This window comes from Hirundo rustica, chromosome 17 (genome assembly GCF_015227805.2).
Source record: "Hirundo rustica isolate bHirRus1 chromosome 17, bHirRus1.pri.v3, whole genome shotgun sequence".
NCBI lineage: Eukaryota > Metazoa > Chordata > Aves > Passeriformes > Hirundinidae > Hirundo > Hirundo rustica.
This window is the reverse complement of record NC_053466.1, coordinates 9,432,788-9,451,364: the sequence shown is the minus strand read 5'-3', so window position 1 is coordinate 9,451,364 and position 18,577 is coordinate 9,432,788. Positions and strand designations below refer to the sequence as shown.

The following is an 18,577-nucleotide window of genomic DNA, read 5'->3' as shown; positions in this document are numbered from 1 at the left end:
TCACTGAAGGTCGATTTGTAAGTGTCTGGACACTATAAAAGTGTTTGTAAAGCAAAGTCAGTTGCGTGCATTAAAATAAGGAGGTTCCTTTGTGAGATTTCATGCCAGGCCAGGAGCCCTTTTAAATGCTATTCAACTGCCTCATTAGAAGGAGCTAACAGGAGTCAGGCCTCCTCTTTAACCCCCCTGCGCCGTGTCCTCCCCTCAAATCAGCCCTTTAATACATAGACTGGCAGATTAGGGGCTTTTAAAAGCTGGCTCTGTCCCGGATAGCCGGTTTCCTATCCTGCTATTGTGACAGCTCTTCCCTGCTATCAATTACATCCCACCCCGAGCTGCCCACCCCTCCCGCCCTCCGCTGAGCCCCTCCAGCCGCTCCCCGAGGGGCTGAGCCCCGGCTGACCCGCACCTCTCCCCAAACATCGCTCCTGCCCTCCTTCCTCCGGCCGGAGCAGCGAGGTGAGCATCCCATCCCATCCCCATCCCATCCCGTCCCATCCCATCCCATCCCATCCCATCCCATCCCATCCCATCCCATCCCATCCCATCCCATCCCATCCCATCCCATCCCATCCCCATTCCCATCCCCATCCCCATCCCCATCCCCATCCCCATCCCCATCCCCATCCCCATCCCATCCCATCCCATCCCATCCCATCCCATCCCATCCCCATCCCATCCCATCCCCATCCCATCCCATCCCATCCCATCTCATCCCATCCCATCCCATCCCATCCCCATCCCATCCCATCCCATCCCATCCCATCCCCATCCCATCCCCATCCCCATCCCATCCCCATCCCGTCCCATCCCATCCCCATCCCGTCCCATCCCATCCCCATCCCATCCCATCCCATCCTATCCCATCCCCATCCCCATCCCCATCCCCATCCCATCCCATCCCCATCCCATCCCATCCCATCCCATCCCATCCCCATTCCCATCCCCATCCCCATCCCCATCCCCATCCCCATCCCCATCCCCATCCCCATCCCCATCCCCATCCCATCCCATCCCATCCCATCCCATCCCCATCCCATCCCATCCCATCCCATCCCATCCCCATCCCATCCCATCCCCATCCCATCCCCATCCCCATCCCATCCCCATCCCATCCCCATCCCATCCCCATCCCCATCCCATCCCCATCCCCATCCCATCCCCATCCCATCCCCATCCCCATCCCATCCCATCCCATCCCATCCCCATCCCCATCCCATCCCATCCCATCCCATCCCCATCCCATCCCATCCCATCCCATCCCATCCCATCCCATCCCATCCCCATCCTGTCCCTTCCCTTCTCCGCCCAGGCCCGCCAAAAAAAATTAAAAATAGTATGGCTGGCCCCGAAAATCCGTTTCCGAACAGATTAACAACCCCTCCTGTGTTAACACCAGCTCTGCTCTTTTTCTTATTAGATGGAGGGGATGCAGGAGGCGGTGGCGGGGGAAGGTTGGTCACCGTTATCTGCGCTCCACATGTTCTCTGTGGGTATATATAAAATATAGGAATGGAGTCCCCTTTAAGTAGTCCTTTTATGACTTGTTTTAACAGAAAACACAGAAGAAGCCAATGTTTGATATTACAATATAAAACACATTTGTGGTATGCTAGGGGCTGGTTTGCTCCTGCCTCCTTCCCCCGGTTCTGTTCCTTACCCAAATCTGCTCCAGACCCCACCTCTCTGAGTCAAGTGGGCACCAAGCTTCCGCCTGAAATGGGGTTCTGCCTGCCCCAGAGCCACGCAGGGGTTCAGTCCTGGAAGAGAATTTGGGCTTGCCTCTCACACAAATATGAACCTCCAGGTCTTTGCTATTATTTTTGCTACTAGGCATGATGTTGGGATCATAATTCTGCATTTCTTTGGGGCTCAGGGTTCAAAAAAACCTATTGGAGCCTCTTAGAACAGAACTGCCAATCACTCTGAAACCAAAGCCAAACATGTCCTCATAAAAACCAAGCCAACACAAAAACCTGGCGGAGAAACAGCAAAAGCTGTCCTCGCTCCAATACACCAAACCCCCTGCCCATCGTGACATAATAATTACGAAAAACCCCGGGCTGGCCACAAGTACAGCCCAAAAATGCCACGTGCAGCCTTGGGTGTGCGGGCACAAGTGTCGAGAGGAAAAAGCGGGGATGAGAACTCGCTCGGGGCGCTCGGTTTAGCGAAGGCTCCCAGGGCTGCGACCCGAGAGTGACGTTTCATAGAGGGTGAAGGTTCTTCTCTGCTCTAAACCTAAACTCAGCCTCCCTAGGAAAGGATCAGAATCCCGAGGTCTCCTCCTCTGGTGCTGGGACAAGGCTTTGAGGATGGAACTAGGGCTGATTGCAAGCCGTGCCTTGTCACGGAAAGGAAAGAGGGTTGATGAACCAGGTGTTCGAGCAAAGTCACTTTTCACCCAAGGGAAGAGGACCCCGGTTCCTGAGGAAGCCCCAAGAGGTTCAGACAGCACAGAAGGATGACGGAGGACATCGGGGCAAAGCAGAGCAGCATTTGCACAGGTTCACCCTCGAAACTGGGCTGGTGCTGCAGAGGGACGAGATCCTGGTGCAGGTGAAGCGTTCCGGGCTGTGACACATAACCAGCACCTGGGGTTTGTGCTGCCTTTCCTTACAGCCCTTCCAGCTCCATGCCCTCACCGAGAAAGAAAATTCCTGGTTTTCAGGGCCAAATATTCCTTTGTGTTCCTGCGAGCCCAGCCACCAAGGCCCGCTGACAGTCATGTCCCAGCCTGAAGGCCCCAGTTCAGCCATGCACCCCATCAGCAAACCACTTCAGCACCTGCTTAACTTTGGGGCTGGATTAAAACAGCCTCCAGAACATGCTTTCAATTTATTAATAGTTTAAAGCAGCAGGAACACATTGCAGGGGGTGGAATTTAAAAACCAGGCTGCACTGGGATCAGTATGGGGGGAAAACAACACAATAATCAAAAAGATAATTATTTAGGTGGGGAAAAAAAAAAAAAAAAAAGGATGAAAAAAATAAAGAGTATGCAAAAGTCTCCTAAAATAGATATATTTTAAAAGAAATGCCTCTGCCTGCCCCCTCCCCCACCAGCATATTTCAAGCACTTTGGATGTTTGTGTCTGTCTTCCTTTCAAGGAACCCTGAGCACATGAATGGGCAGAGCAGCAGAATGAATGGGACACTTCAAAGAAAATGAAAACCATTACCGGGAAATCTGTTTATAGAGAGAATGAATGATTATGAGAGAAGATGCCAGCAGAGAGAACACAAGTGAGGGTGCTCTCTGCACAGTGCACAACATAACTCAGGGGGGTTCAGACATCCCCTTAGCAGCACACCCTCGGAGCAATTTGGGGTTAAAAGCACCCCCCTCCAGACTCCCCAGCAAGCCCAGAGCCCCCTCCCACACCACAGGGAATGGCAGCATTCCCAAGCCCCCCGTGCACCTGCTCCTGAGCCCCCAGTGGGGTGATCCCCCCCTCCCTCCCAATGTCAAGATAGGATATTAAAAGAAATTATTTCCATTGCCTGGTGTAGATGAGGAATGGATAAACAACGCGTCACTCACGTCCCAAGTGGGTAAACTCCATTTAGCCTCGACACCAGCACGCTGAGACCCTGCCCTGAGAACTGCAGATTTTATCTGAACCTCACAACATTCTCCCAGAGTCTCATCCATCTCCACTATTGCCTCGTGCTCAGCTCGCAGAGCTCTCCTCATTGCACGTGCACTGCCAGCGCTGGTTTGGCGCTGGTTTGGCCCTGGTTTGGCCCTGGTTTGGCACTGGTTTGGTGCCACTTTGGCGCTGCTTTGGTGCTGGTTTGGCACTGCTTTGGCACTGGTTCCTCTGGACCCAGCTGCAGCCTCTTCTGATCCCATCCCACCCAACTGCTGGCAGGAAAAGCAGCACCTGGGCATCGTTTTGGGGGAAAAGAGGAAGGCTTTTCCCATCTTGGCACAGAGGGTACAACCGGAGCAATCTTCCCCACAGATTTCCACGCCTCCACTCAGCATCCAGAGGCAGATCTCCCGAGGCAGAGCAAACACTGAGGCCGATTTAGAGCCAGAGCCTTACCCTAGAGCAAGGAGATGGCAGGAGAAAACGGCCCTCAAGCACCCCTGTTGATTTTGGCATGGAGAGGCAGAGAATATTTGTCCTTCTTTGAATGCTAAGAATATTTGTACGATGAGCAGCGTGGTTTTCACATCGCTCTCAGGAGGTGAGCGCCGGCACCCCTGGGGCTGGGGCGGGACAGATGCAAACATCAGGTCTCCGAGAGCCCCACGAGTGATGCTAACACAGGATGATGGAGACACCAGATTTAGCCGCCAGTTTTCTGATTTCTGCAGGAGAAAAACCCTTGCTGGACGCACCCAGGGTAAGAGAAGACCCTGAGGAAGATTGGTGCCTTCCCACTGGAACAGTCCATGTTCCTTAGAGTCAGGTTGGCAAGGCAAGGGCAGAGCTGCAGTCCGAGACCTCCAAGCAGCATCAAGGAAAAGCAACAGCTGGTGAATGCAGCTGGGAAGCTGCCTGGACACTTTCCTCAGAGCCTCTCCTGCCTTGGCCTCCCTCTGTTCCTCCCCCGCCCATGGGATCTCCCTTTGGCCGTGGAGCAGAGCCGCTGCCCACCCAGCTCTCCTGCAGGAGCCCTTTCACGTGGCTGGGCACCATCACCTCCCTGCCCCTCCAATCCCCGCCGCCGCAGTTTGGGCTCGAGTGATGCAAAGCGAGGACGGAAAGAGGCTGAGCTGCAGCAGGGTGCGAGGGCAGCGGCAGCTGTGCCAGCCCGCGCTCGGTGCCTGGCTCCAGCTGTGCCGCCCGAGGGAAGGGCGGCGAGCACAGGGCACGGCAGGGTTGGCTCAGGGGGGCATTCCCACTGGCAGGGCTCATTTCTCACCTGCGGTCCCCCAGCCTCTTCCCAGAGCTGTGGAGATATGTACCCACAAAGGGATTCTCGCCTGCTGTTCTCCATTGAAATATCTGATTTAATGCACTCGTTTTGTAGGTGAAGGGGATAAAGGGTCCTTTCCATCTCTGTGCCAGATCCACGTGGGCACAAGGCATTAAAGAAACAAAACCAAACATCTGAAACTGCACTATTTCCCCCATTCTACTTCCGAATTTGGGTGCTGACTGCCAAAATCCTCAATTCCTGTCCCAAGAGGAATCTCCAGCTCTTTATAGAGTCCCTTTGGGTGCACTGACCATCAGCTGGTACCGCACCACCAACGCCAGTCTAAGAGAAAAAAGGGAGAAGGAAACACAAACCCTCCCCACTTTATCCCAGGATCATCTCCCACTGGAACCATCCAGCAGGGGTGACCACACAAGCGTGGGGAAAGCTGCCAGACAAAGCCACACAATGCCAAAGTCCTCAGCCTTCACTCCCTCGGTTTACCATGATGTCACCAAAGCCCACGGCCGTGTATTTATCTAACAGGAATAAATGATTGGGAACCACAAGCTGCAAAATTATAAATATGTCTGGAGAGGTGACATCCTAACAAATGAGATGAGAGCAGAGCTCCACTGACTTCTGTCGCCGTCACGATCCCTGGATGGATGCAGAACCTCGGATACAATTCCACAGCTTTTGTTGAGGGTGATGTTGTGGCTTTTTAAAAATTTTAAATAGAGACTAAAAGGCACTAGGTCTGATTTCTCCCCATCACACTTGCCTAGAATTGGCCAGCTCCCAATCTGATTTACTTTATTCTCTGTATTTCAGAAGTATCAACTCTTACCTTAAGATTATACTCTCAAAAAAAAAAAGGAAAAAAAAGGAATAACAATTTAAGCTGATTAAGTAAACTTTTTCTCATGAAAACCATAAAAGGATATGAGCAAATTATTTGGTTTGTACCTAAACAGTCTCTGAAGAATGTCAAAGAATGAGGACAAGGGAAAGAAATCAGATTTTGTGTTAATTCAGGATTTAAGTTTGAACCTGACTCAAAGGGAGGCCGAGCATCTCCAGGTTCCATTAATTTGAGGGAAATACTGGAGGGTTTAGAATTGCAAGCCACCTTTTAAAAAGTAAGGAATGAAGAAAAAAATTCCAGGAAGCCCAAATCTCTAGCACAGATGCCAAAGCACAACTAGAAGGAAAAAAAAAAAAAAAAAAATCAGTGAAATCCAGGGTTGGAAATCACTTTAATACCTGCAAATTTTATATTTGCATCCAAAGTCGCTGAGGCATGTGGCGAATGCTGAGCTCTTGTGTGCTGCTGCCAGGAAGTCTCAGAACAGCACAAAAATCCACATTGCACAAAGTTCAGCAGGGCTTGGGATGCCAAAACTTGCTCAGCTTCCTTGGAAATCCCGATGTGAAGCTGGAGAAGCAGCTCTGGAAGGCAGAGCTTCTCCTGCTGTAAACAGCAACGTTCCCAGGTGAGAACAAATTTCACCTCTCTCCCTCAAAGCTGGAGAGGGACTGATGTGGGAGGCAGGAACTGGCCCACTGTGTGCAGCCCAGGGCTGAAATCCTCTGCCCCAAGTCAGAGGAACACAGCTGGGTCCACATCCAGGCAGGAAAGTGAATTTACTGACAACACCTTTCCTTTTCTTATGAGGTTATGGGTTGGTTTTTTGGGTTTTTTTCCACCCACAGAGCCAGCTCTGCAAGCCACATGCTGGCCTGAGCCTTGGGAGGCCAAAGCAGTATTTCCTTCCCCCCAAACAGACTTCCTATAGGAGACAGGAATGTCCTACAGCACCTCTGTCCAGGTAAGGAGCTCTGGCATGAGGAAAACAGGGATTAGAGCCACACACTTCTGAGACCAAGCGTTTTACAGGCGTGGAAACCTGGGAATCTACAGCTGAAACATCGCAGGGGTTTTCTATTCCTACAGCCAGGCAGCGCCAAACCTCACCTCAAACCTCACAAAGGGTGGCTTTTCTGTTTGTTTTCCAGACCCCCCCAGCCCATCATTGCTTTTGATGCAAGACAAAGGTTCAGACCCCTCCAAACGTGAGCAAAGCTTTGCTCCAAGATGCAAGCTCCGAGGCTGGGGTTTTAATGGTGTATTTACTGATGAGGTGAAATATGAATCTGGTTTTGACTTTAAAAAGCCAATTGTATTTTGGGGGCGGAGGGAGGGGGGAAGGGGTGCTCTGACCTGACCCGCTAATCTCTTTTTCTTCCTTTAAAGTTGTCTTCTAAATCTGAACATTAAAGGTGATTAGATACCTAAGGGACTTCCCATGTCATTAGTTAATACTTTAGAGCTTGTTTTGGTTCCAGCTAGCAGCAACGCAGAGCCCTTTTGATAATACATCACCCTGCTGGAATATGCCTGCACAGTCTCCAGATGAAATACCCCACCCGTGTCTGCCTCTGCACAGCTCGCAGATTGGAGGGGTCGGAGACGAGTTTAATTTAAAGATGAGCCGCCCCTGGGCTGCCAAAGGAAATGGCGTGTCAGCTACGTCAAAAATAGATACTGTTGTGCAGATATATGGGGGGAGAGATGGACGCTGCCAGTGCTATCAATTACCTGGATTGCCTTTAAATGTCAAAGCAAATCCTTACCCATTCCTTCTCTAAAACCTAAATCACTGAGAGAGACAAGGTCAACCCAAGGAGGCTGGAATGCTGGGAGAGGGAAGCAAGGACGCAGCGCTGCGTGCGCGAGGGGATAATTTGTGTGCGCACACGGGCTGGGGGAGCGCTGAAAGCAGAGCAGCTCGGGGGGTTCAAATTCCGGGTGTTCAGGTGTCGTCAAAAGCACGGGTCCCCAAAAGAAAGATCCTTTCCAATTCAGCCAAAGCGGCCTCCTGAGCTAAACGTATCGAAAATCCTCCCGCCGCTCTTATTTTTGCATCGTTAAAGGGGTTTTTTTCCCCCTCGTGGGGATATAGGAGCCTTTGACAGATGGAAAAGCAACCCCACAAATCCGAAGTGGTTTTGGGGAAGGCCAGAGCAGGCTCTCTCTGGGTATCCCTTTCCCTCTCGCTGCTGAGCGAACAACGCGGCGCGACACACGTGCACCTACAAACGTGCGTCCTTCAGGGCAGCCCTCCTGGGGAACAGCACGAAAGCATCCCTTGGGAAGGGCCCCAGCCCTTCTGGGAACAGGATATGGGGAAACGGAGGACCGGGGGGAAAGGGGAAATCATCAAATCCTACAGGTGGGTAAATAAAAGGAGACACGGTTTATTACAATAGAGAGGCAAAACATAAGGTCTGAGCTCGGTCTCTTAAGAAATGAGGTTTCTGCAGTCAGTCTGCACGTGGGATACATATATAAAATATAAATAAAACAAACATACTCATCTCCCCCGTCTCCAATAACTTCCAAATTTGTTGGCCAATTCCAACCCAGCTTGGTGGAAGGGGCAGAGGTCTTGCAGTTCCTACAAGTTTTATGAAAATAGGGCCCTCTCCCGTGCCCTGAGACCTATTAATGCCCCACACTGAAAGAAATAGTTGAGCTCACGTTGCAGCTTATTAGGAATATTATTAGACACCGGAGAATCCACAGGGGAGGGAGGAATATTAAGAAAGCCCCAACGGCAGGAAAAGCTTCAGTTGGAGTTTGCACCTTCTCAGACACCAGAGGATCCAACCACAAGACACCAACTGCTTGAAACCCCCATTTCACTGCATCCCCTGCTAAGAACCACTTCTTTTACATAAAGATATTTTGTGTATTCCCAAGCCCAGCCTCCTGTACCTGAGCCAGCCAATTAAGCCGAGCTGTAATTTACAGCTCCCTGCTTCCCTCTCCTTCCTCCTAGGAGGGATCGGTGAGCGGTGCCGGGGCACACGGAGCAGGAATGTGCTCGCAGGGTACGTTTATCACCTGCATTCTCACCGGGGGCACCGATTTCTGTGCTCTTCTTCCTTCAACAGGATCATCTCCTCTAGATAACTCTGCACACCAGACCGGCATTAAGCTCTGATTCCAGCATCCAAGGGCCCGGTCGCTTCCCAGGCATGGGATGGAGGGTAAAAATGTAAAGAATTCCAGATAAACACATTTGGAAAGCCACTTAAAGCTACTGGACAGATGAAGGCGAGGAAGGCAGGGGAATATTTTTGCAGTGAACAGACAAAGAGGGACATCATTCGTCTGTCGAAGCGTGTGAGCTGCTCTCCAGCTCCAGACGTTGAGTTTTGGAGACTTTCAAACACCAAAGAGTAAGAAAAGGAGCCCTAAAAAGAGCAGGGAGGCCACAGGGGAGGTGGAGGACGTGGACCAGCTCTGCATTAAGGCTTGCCTGACAGCTGTCACTGGTTTAAACCCAGTGGTTTGACAGATTTTGGGGAATACTCAGCACAGGTGGCAGTAAGGCTCCCACAGCAGGGACTGCACAGAGGAACAAGCACTTCTAGCACCACATGACCAAGAATGTCCCAAGACAAAGACAATTCACCTGGGAGGTGACCCTGCCTTCCCAAAGGCAGATAAAATGGCTGCTAATAGATAAAAGACAGCCCTGAGCCGCTCCAATCCTACATACCCATCTCCAGCATCCGCAGGGCGCCTTTGAGCCTGATTGTCTCCTTTGCCACCCGCTCCCACCATGGACACAGCTCCCTCCTCCCAGGGCTCCTTGTCCACTCCCATCCAGCTGGACTCCACTGGGTGGTCCGAGGGGGAATTAAGGGAATTTTGAGTTTCACTGCAGCTCTGCCAGCAGACTCAGGGTGATGGAGGTGGCTGCAGGGATGAGCTGAGGAGGCAGCAATGGCCTGAAGCAGAGCCAAGAGCTGCCCAATTCTGCTTTGACAAAAACCTCCCCTTTCCCCCCAAAAGGAGAGTCAAAAGATTCTTCTGGACAGCAGCAGCTGATTACTGCCCCGAGGGATCAGGCTGGGAGATCCCGTGGGAGCTGAGACACCCCTGATTCCTGCAAGGCTGGGATCCCATCCTTCCTTTTCTCACCAAATCCCCCTGGCGAGCCGGGAAGCACCCCCAGCCCAGCAGCTCTGTGAAGCGCAGCAAGAGCTGGTCAAAGGCACCTGCCCTGAGCACCCTGGGCTCCGTTCCAGCCTCCAGAAACCATTTCTGGGGTCAGTGGGAAGTTCATCTCGGCCCTCAGGAGAGAGGAGCTTACCCATCCAATTAACAGCTCAAACGCTGCTGCCTCTCTCTCACCCGTGAGCCCCGCAGCGCTGGTGGGGTCTCTGTGAAGAGCTGACGGCCCGGTGGGGCTGTGGGTATCAGCATGACTGCGACACCGCGCCGGGAGGAACGGCGAGTTCCTCCATCCCTCCTCGCACAGGAGCGCGCCGAGCCCCCGTCCCTCTCCTCATCTCCCTCCAGCCCTGGACACACGCTCCCACCGTGGCCAACCGGCCTTCACGGGCTCGGCCCTGCACTGGAGAAGTTGCAATTTCCCCAAGAATGCCTGGAATTTCCCCCTTTATGCAACACACGTTTGCAGGTTCCCGCTTTGATGCGGGGATCTCTTCGTTTTCCAGGGGAGTATTCCCACACACGTGCTGTCTCTTTGAACAGCCCAAGCCACCACCCTAAACCCAAGGCAGATGAATCGCTCTTCCTCCTTTACAGGGCCTCTAAAACCATGAAATATATATATATATTTTTTAAGTGTGCATGTTTTGATTTAAACCTCACAGCTCAGAGCAGGCTCTGTCTTCTCTTCAGTTGATTATTTGCCACTTCTCAGGGAGGGCTGGGTTTTGCCAACTGAGAAAAAAAACCACCCTTTTTTAATAGTTATTATTAAATTATCAAAGCTTCATCCTATTTTGCAAGCAAAAGTCCCATTTCTTGGTTTATTACCAGAAATGGGTGTTGCTTTAATGTTACGTTATTTGATAAATGACTGTACGAAGAGAGAGACATTTCAGACTTGGAATTGAAGATCCACGAAAAAAAAAAAAAAATCTCCAGAGGTTATTTGTGCTTTCAGTTTTTAACAAATTGAGCAGCTTGAGGAACCTTCTCCAGGCTGAGTGCTGGATTTTTGCTGGAACAAACTCAGCGCATTTAAAGATGATTAAAGGGGTGGTCAACAGGGTAATTCTCTCCGGTGGGACCCTCCTGGGAAGAGCCCGTCCTGCAGGGATTGCCTTCCCTGGAGCACCAGCTGCTCTCCTGCTGGTTGCTGATCCCCAGGAGTTTCTCCTGGAAGCTTTAAAGGACGACACAGATCACTAACAAATCTCCAGGCCAGGAGATTCCCGTACGCCAGCCTGCAGCCAGGGACAAACCCTCGGAACTGGGTGGAAAAGTGAGGAAAGGGAGAACTCTCGAGCACAGGGGCTCCAAGCAGCTCCTTCCACAGCTCGTCCTGGAGCTCCCAGGGCAAAGCACGCGGGGCGTTTCTCCCCCTCGCAGATCCTGAGCCGTTCCGAGAGGTGCAGAGCGGAGCAGAGCGGGGTTAGCAGTCAGAGCACTGCCATCCGCAGGGGAAGGAGCAGAACTGCCGGCACCGGGCCGGGATTCGGGCTCCACACCCTCACCCCTCCGGGCTTTTAAATTAATTCTATTTTGCTATTAATAATGATAAAGTTAGTCTATCGATAATTATAAATAAATAAATAGTATAATTATATGCTTATATAAATAAATCTATACCTATCTATCTAAATATATATATATTTATATGAACATATAAATGTATTCGTAAAAATAAGTATTATATATGTAAATATATATTTACGTATATAAATATAACATATTTATATACATAAATATATAATTACAAATTAATATAAATGTTGCTATTAATTATATTTTATAGAATTATTAATTTTGCTGTTATTATATTTATTATCCGGTTTAGCACTAAGCTGCTATTTCGCTTGAAGGACTGCACGGTTTAGTGCAGCTCTCAATACATTTCATACTTGAAGGTCAAAAAATTATTGTCGCTCTCTCTCTCTCTACCTGCAAATTCTCATCAACAACCTTGCTCCACCCCCAGCTCACGGGCTCTTATTCAAAGACAAAAATCTTCTGCCAGATAAAATATTCCTTGAGGCTTCCCATCTGCCGATCTCAAAGCGTGGATCAGTGCTCAAACTGCACCGAGGTTTGCCTTGGCCTCGGCACAGGAAGAGGATGAAGCAAGATGAAGCAAGAGAAATTCCTAGGAACACTGTCCCAGTTCAACACACCAGCAACATCAGAACGCCAGGGCCAGGAGGAGATCGGAAAACAGGATTCCCTCTCTGAAAGAGATGCCAGGCTGTTGATTTAATTTCCAACTGATTTCAGGTTGAAAGGAAAAAAAAAAGTCAGATATTGAGATATTTTGCAGAATGGAAATTCTGAGGTATTCCAAGATACATTTTTTTAATTATTTACTTTAACGTGCAGCCCAAAAATCGGAACCAAATTGAGTCAGGATAAGTATAAGGCCAAAGTGAAAGGGCAAAAGAAGCATTTCAATTTCAAACTGTCCCCGAATTTCCTCTGACAGTCAGTTGAAGGAGGAGGATTTGCTCCTGCAGCACCCTCCATCACAGGGAAGACAATAATTCTTAGGGAAACCACTCCCTGTCACCCTTTGGGACTAGGAAACCAAGTGCTTGAAATAAATTCAGGGAAACGAGGCAGAAATTGTGACCTCTCAACCAGGAAAAAATACACGAAATACAATTTTGAAGTTGTCTCGTCTGTGTGCCCGTTTTGTCTCAGTTCGGGGCCTTATCTCTGGAATTCAGGATACAGGAACCAGATTGTTCCCTGGACTCTCAACAGGACTGAAGAAAGATGAGTAAAATTCAACAGACCCGTGAAAGCTGCAGGGAAAAAAAGTCCCCCGGTAGGAAAGAAAAATCATCATGAAGCAGTGATGCTGGGCCTTTCTAGCCTTGCGCCGAGCTCCAACGCGCTGATTTATGATTCAGAAGGAAGGGGAGAGGAGAAGAAGCTCTGTTCCCGGGTAATCCAGCCTCTGGATGGTTTGGGACCAGCCCCGAAATCCGCATCCTTCCAGTGCCCTCTCGCGGCCGCCGCTCCCGCTGCAGCCCGGGGATGCGCGTTCCAGCGGGGACACGCGGAGCTGGCATCACCTGGGGATGCGCGTTCCAACGGGGACGGGCGGAGCGGACACCCGGGGATGCGCGTTCCAGCGGGGACACCCGATCGGACACCCCGGGATGCGCGTTCCAGCGGGGACACCCGATCGGACACCCCGGGATGTGCGTTCCAGCGGGGACACTCGGAGTGGACACCCGGGGATGCGCGTTCCAGCGGGGACACGCCGAGCGGACACCCCGGGATGCGCGTTCCAGCGGGGACACCCGATCGGACACCCGGGGACGCGCGTTCCAGCGGGGACACGCGGAGAGGACACCCGGGGATGCACGTTCCAGCGGGGACACGCGGAGAGGACACCCGGGGACGCGCGTTCCAGCGGGGACACGCGGAGAGGACACCCCGGGATGCGCGTTCCAGCGGGGACGCGCGGAGCGGACACCCGGGGATGCGCGTTCCAGCGGGGACACCCGATCGGACACCCGGCGATGCGCGTTCCAGCGGGGACACCCGATCGGACACCTGGGGATGCGCGTTCCAGCGGGGACGCGCGGGGCAGACACCCGGGGATGCTGGCAGCACCCGGGGCTCGCTGCACGACGGCGGGATAACGGCCTGGAACCTGCCCCGTACCTTCATCCGCTCCTCCCTGAGCGGACTCATCTCTTCTCAGACCAACTCGCGGCCTCGCCTCCCGCAGCAGTGACTTTTGGCACCTCGTTAAATCTCGCATTAAAGTCTCCTTCCCACCTGCTCTCTGACAGAGCCGGCAAGGAACCAAACCTCGTGCTGTTAATCCCTTCCCGAGCGGCGAGAATTCCATCCTGCACAAACCAGGATCCCCAAAGAAAAATGAGCCAACCCCTTCAAAACCATCGCCCCAGGCTGCGTCCCCTCAAAAGCCCTCCGTCCCTTCAGCCTCAAACGGTGCCACAACAGGCACCACAACTGGAGGAGCATCAGCTCTGCCTGAGGGAGGGGAGCTGGAACGATGCTGGAGGCTGGGGATGTGCCTCCACCTTTCCCACCTTTCCCTCTGCCGGCTCTCCGGGGAGGTCAGGGGCTGAGGACCACGAGCACTGGAGGCTCTGCAAGCACAGCCAGGTGTTGCCTGGGCTGAAGGGAGGGGCTGGGAAGGGATCCAGGGGTGAAAGTGTCCCCCAGGCTTGCCAGATCTGATAGCTGGGTCAGAAGCACAGCTCGTACATGCAGCGAGATGAAATAACACATAATTTTAAAAAGGGTTTGCTCTGGGCAGAAGGACAGTGAGAAGGACTCTCAGGATCTGCTTCCCTGCACAAGGAGGTTTTCTAAGACCCAGAGACTCCTCCATCGTTGTACCATGTTCCAACAACCATCTGGGTACTGGTTGCTTGGTTTTAAACACCTTGAATGCTTGCCTACAGTACAACCTAGGCCTTGTCCCAGGGATTGTAGCAGCAGTCAGACCTATCACATGCATGGTTTTGCCTGTTCTTTCAGCCTGTTTTGATGACTTGCTCTATTTCCACAGCAGGCAGGCCCAAAAAGATCCCCTGCCTCTGAGTTTCTATTTAATTCTAGCAGTATCAGCATTATGTGATCCCCACTGAACTCTAAACGATCCCTTTGTTCCTCCAGATTCATGGCAGGGTAATTCCAGAATAAATGTTAAGAGAACAGATTAAATCCGAACTGAATCCTATTCTGTTGGAAGACTCGAGATTTACCCCCAGCAAGAACAAACCCCTATTCTAACCTAGCAGGAGTTCCCATGCTGAAAACCATCCCAGGCCTTCTCTCCTGGACGTGGCTTTTCCATACACACACAGATCCAAATTTCTCTCTGCAGTTCGAGTGTTATATTCCCAAATATTATTTGCATTCAAGACAACCGCAATTTACTCTTTGAAATAATCCATATTAATGCCAAGGGACTAAAAATGACAGAAGAGGGAGGGAACCACCCCAGGCAAAGTCGCTTTCCCACTCAAAGACCCCAAGGAAACTCAGGAGGAGCAAAAAACTCCAGTTCCTTTTGGCTGTCGCCATTCTCGGCTCCTCCAGAAAGGATCAGGGTGAATTTGATTCCATGGTAGCACTTTTCTGACATCCTTCCCTCAGTGTGGAATGGGTCAGCTTCACCTTGGGGCCTGCTGAATGGCAAAATGCTGCACAAGGAAAAGTGGGGACACAGGATTAGGGTTTTGGTTTGTGCCTGTTATCTTGTGCTCTGGTCCTGTAAGACCAGAGGAAGGGGTGAATCCCTGGATTTAGGCTATTTTAAGGTTATTTTTAGCTTCCCTTTCCTGTACCCCTGACTTTAAGCAAGAAACAGGGAAAGCATCACATCCTTGTCTTTCTTCTGCCAGCTGGCAGCACCTTGGCACCCCCAAATCATCCACATTTCCCCTGGAATGCATAATTCCCTGTTAGACAGGGCTGGACCATGACCTTGTTCATCTGACCTGAGTGCAGGACGGGGCTCAGAGCCAGGGTGTGTGGAAAACCCAGGTTCTTCACCCCTCAGCCAGCTCTGGAGATCCACAAACACCCCAGATCCAAGCACAGGTTCTCTTGAGTGACAAGAGGAAAACCCTCCCTGACATGAACCTGTGTGCAGCCAGCAGAAATTCCAGCCAGGAGGAGCAGCAGGGAGAACAAGAGCTCTGCAGAGCCAGACCTGTACTGCCAGTTGTACAGCGCCTAAGCACAGAGCTGAGCCTCAGGCTACCCTCTCGCTGCTCCCCAGATCTCCCAGCTTTATGCATTTCTTCCAAACTTTGATGCAGGATCTACTCCTCAGATCCAAATCCCTGCCTGAGGCATGGCAGGACAGAGTGAAAGTTCCTTTCTGAGGCTGGGTTTCTCCATCTCCAGCCCGTTTGTGCTATCCCACCCACTTCCCAGCCCCTGCCAGGAACATGGGTTTCTGCAAGCTCGTTCTTGTGCGAGGCAGAGCCCTGCAAAGGGCAGAAAATGTGCTTTGTTCCCGAGCTCTGCTCAGTGAAGGCTGGAGGTGGAGCGAGAGGATGCCCAGGGAAAGCTGGCTTCAAACAGCCCTGCTTGTCACTGCCACGTTCCCTGAGCCTTTGCCAGCCACGCAGAGCAACCAGGAAGGAGAGGAGAGGAGAGGAGATGCTCGCAGCACCTCCTGAAGCTGCTGATCTGCCGGGGAAATGCTGGGGGCAGGAGGAATAAGGGGATTTATTTGCAATCCCGTCTCCCAGCTCCTGCTGGCCCTTCACACAGGCTCCCCTCCTCTGCCATAAAAGCAGCTACGTGACCTCAGCCGAGTCCCTGCTGTCGCCAGGCTTTTGAGAGGGTGAGAAAAGACCAAACCCTTCAGGACAGGGACGGGCTGGCCCTGAATCCCATCCAGATCTCAACCCTGCCAATGCCCAGCCCAAACAACCTGGGGTCACCTTTGAGGTAAAACTGTGCTGGTTGCGGATCCCTGCTGCCAGCCAGCTGGTGAAGACCTCTGGGAAGGAGGAGAAACATCTTTCAGGTGCCTGGAATGAAGGGGAACGGGGGGCAGATGAGCCTGGCACAGGGCCCTCCCCAGAGCACAGCTCCAGCAGCTCTCAGCACTTTGCCAGGCTTGCAGCTGGCACAGACAGGCCAAGGTGTTTTCCTCTCCCTCCTCCCACAGCTGGGAGGGAGCAGACATTTCCTCACAGGCAGCACAGGGCCCCAGGCAGGCATGCCAAGCTCCAGCTCACCCACAGCCCTTCCATCTCCCCTGCCAGCACAGAATTCCCAGGTGATAGATGAAAAGCAAACACCTTAAACCAGCTTGGAACTGGAGCCCTGCGAAAGCAGAGCTCCCAAGAGGGGATTTATATCCAAAGAGAGGGGCTTAAAGCAAGAGCCTGGGGAGCAGACCTGCTGCCAAGGACACCAGCACCCACCTGGGCTTCTTCCCATCACAACTGCCCTGCTTCCATCTGTGCCACCCCGATGGTGACAGAGGACAAACCCAGGGATAAACTGCATCCATGGAAGGGCAATCAGAGCGGCCATGGATGCAGCACAAACACCAGGGCACTGCACTTGGATTCTCAGACCCAGCTTCTTTGAACATCTCCGCTTTTAATGACGTGTTTTTCAATACTCCTCTGTTCTCCCCAGCCCGTTCTGTGACTCGTGGCTCGGGCTACTGAGCAGAGCAGGGATGCCCAGGATTGCTGCAGCTGGAGGAAACACCACCAGTATCAGGCTCCAGGTGTACCCCACACAGAAAGGAGGACAGGTCCTGGCTCACAGCAAAGGCACAGGGAGAGGTTTCGTTCAAAGAGGGTACAAACAGCATCACAATCCATCTCAAGGCTCTAGTGTTAAGTCACGTGAGAAAACTCAAATGTTAGACGGTCCAGAAGTTTCTTATTCAGACTCAGAGCTGGTTGGGCACCCCACTCTGGCAGGGTGTTCCCCAAATGGTGCTTTACCAGAGGACACTCAAAAAAGCACAATTCCCCCATCCTCACCCCCACAGCTGCTCTTGCAGCAAATTCCCATCTCCTGCAGCTCTCCAGAGAGAGATATGGGACCCCCGATTAAACTTTGGACACCTTCCCCTAACCCCACTGCTTCAAAATTACCTAAGAGGCAGCAATCAAAGCTATTTTCATTTCTAGCTTCAAAGAGGATCCTCCAAACAAAAGAAAACACTTCAGTAAAGCCTGTATAAACAGGGAGCATCTGGTCTTTCTTTCCCCAGCAGCACTGAGCCTTGAGACAGAAACGCAAGAAAAGAGCTCCCAGTGAAGTCAGGTAACAAATAAAACATCTTGAGTGGTACAGCTCTTCCTCAGAGCCCCTTGAGTGTTCCTCTGCTTCTCCTACAGAGGCAAAGCCCCGTGGAGAGCAACACCCACCTGGCTCAGCCCGTGGCATTTGCGTCAGGAGAGCAGCTCTTTGTTCTCTGCGGCAGGCAGGAACCATCTGCTCCTCCAGGGATACACATCCTGCATCTTAATGGAAATGCTTCTCTGGGTCAAGTGGCAGAGCCAACTGCTCTCTTAATGCAACCATCTTCATTTGGGGCAGGGAGGGGAATCAATTAACAGCCTCGGGGCAGTCTCCTGGTGGGCAGTCACCTGCCGGAGCTCACACCCAGCTTTTAGTGCACCGGGCCAAGCCTCCTGCCCGCTGCCTGCAACAGCTCTGCTGCAACCTCTGCCTTCGTCTGGAGGTCCCAGAAAGCTTCGGGGGGAAGCTGCAGCCCCACAAAAGCATTTGCCAACCCAGCAGGAAAAGACAAATCCTCTGTCAGGGACGAAACCTGACTGTGAACAAGACCAGTACAAGCACCAGAGCACAGTCACAGGAAAGAAGCTTCTCCCTGGACAGAGACGCTTTCCCCATCCATGATATGGATATCCTGGGTGAGTATTTTTTTGTTGTTTAAAGTACCGATATCACAGGGGCTTCAAAGCTTTGTTTCTCTAGCTCTCTCACGGTTCAAAATGCTCACAGCTCAATTACTCTAAATTAGCTAAGAGACCCCCCTGCCTCTGTGATCTCTGGGACCGCCGAGACAAAGTTGGACCAAGCCAACCCTTTCACCTCTGGAGGGGCAGTTTGGAAGCATCTCTAGAGATAACTAGCTCTGATTTTCTTCAACGAACCTAGAAATTCGTATGGTGCCTAATT

At 51.8% G+C, this 18,577-nt stretch overlaps 1 long non-coding RNA gene across 1 annotated transcript in view; it reads right to left on the bottom strand.

Moving 5' to 3' along the window:
- Nucleotides 1-12,285: 12,285 nt before the first annotated feature.
- LOC120760720 (uncharacterized) overlaps nucleotides 12,286-18,577 on the bottom strand; it is a 30,615-nt gene continuing 24,323 nt past the window's right edge. The window contains exon 2 of the long non-coding RNA XR_005703447.2: nucleotides 12,286-13,764. This is a non-coding gene — a long non-coding RNA (uncharacterized LOC120760720). The remainder of the gene's footprint in view (nucleotides 13,765-18,577) is intronic.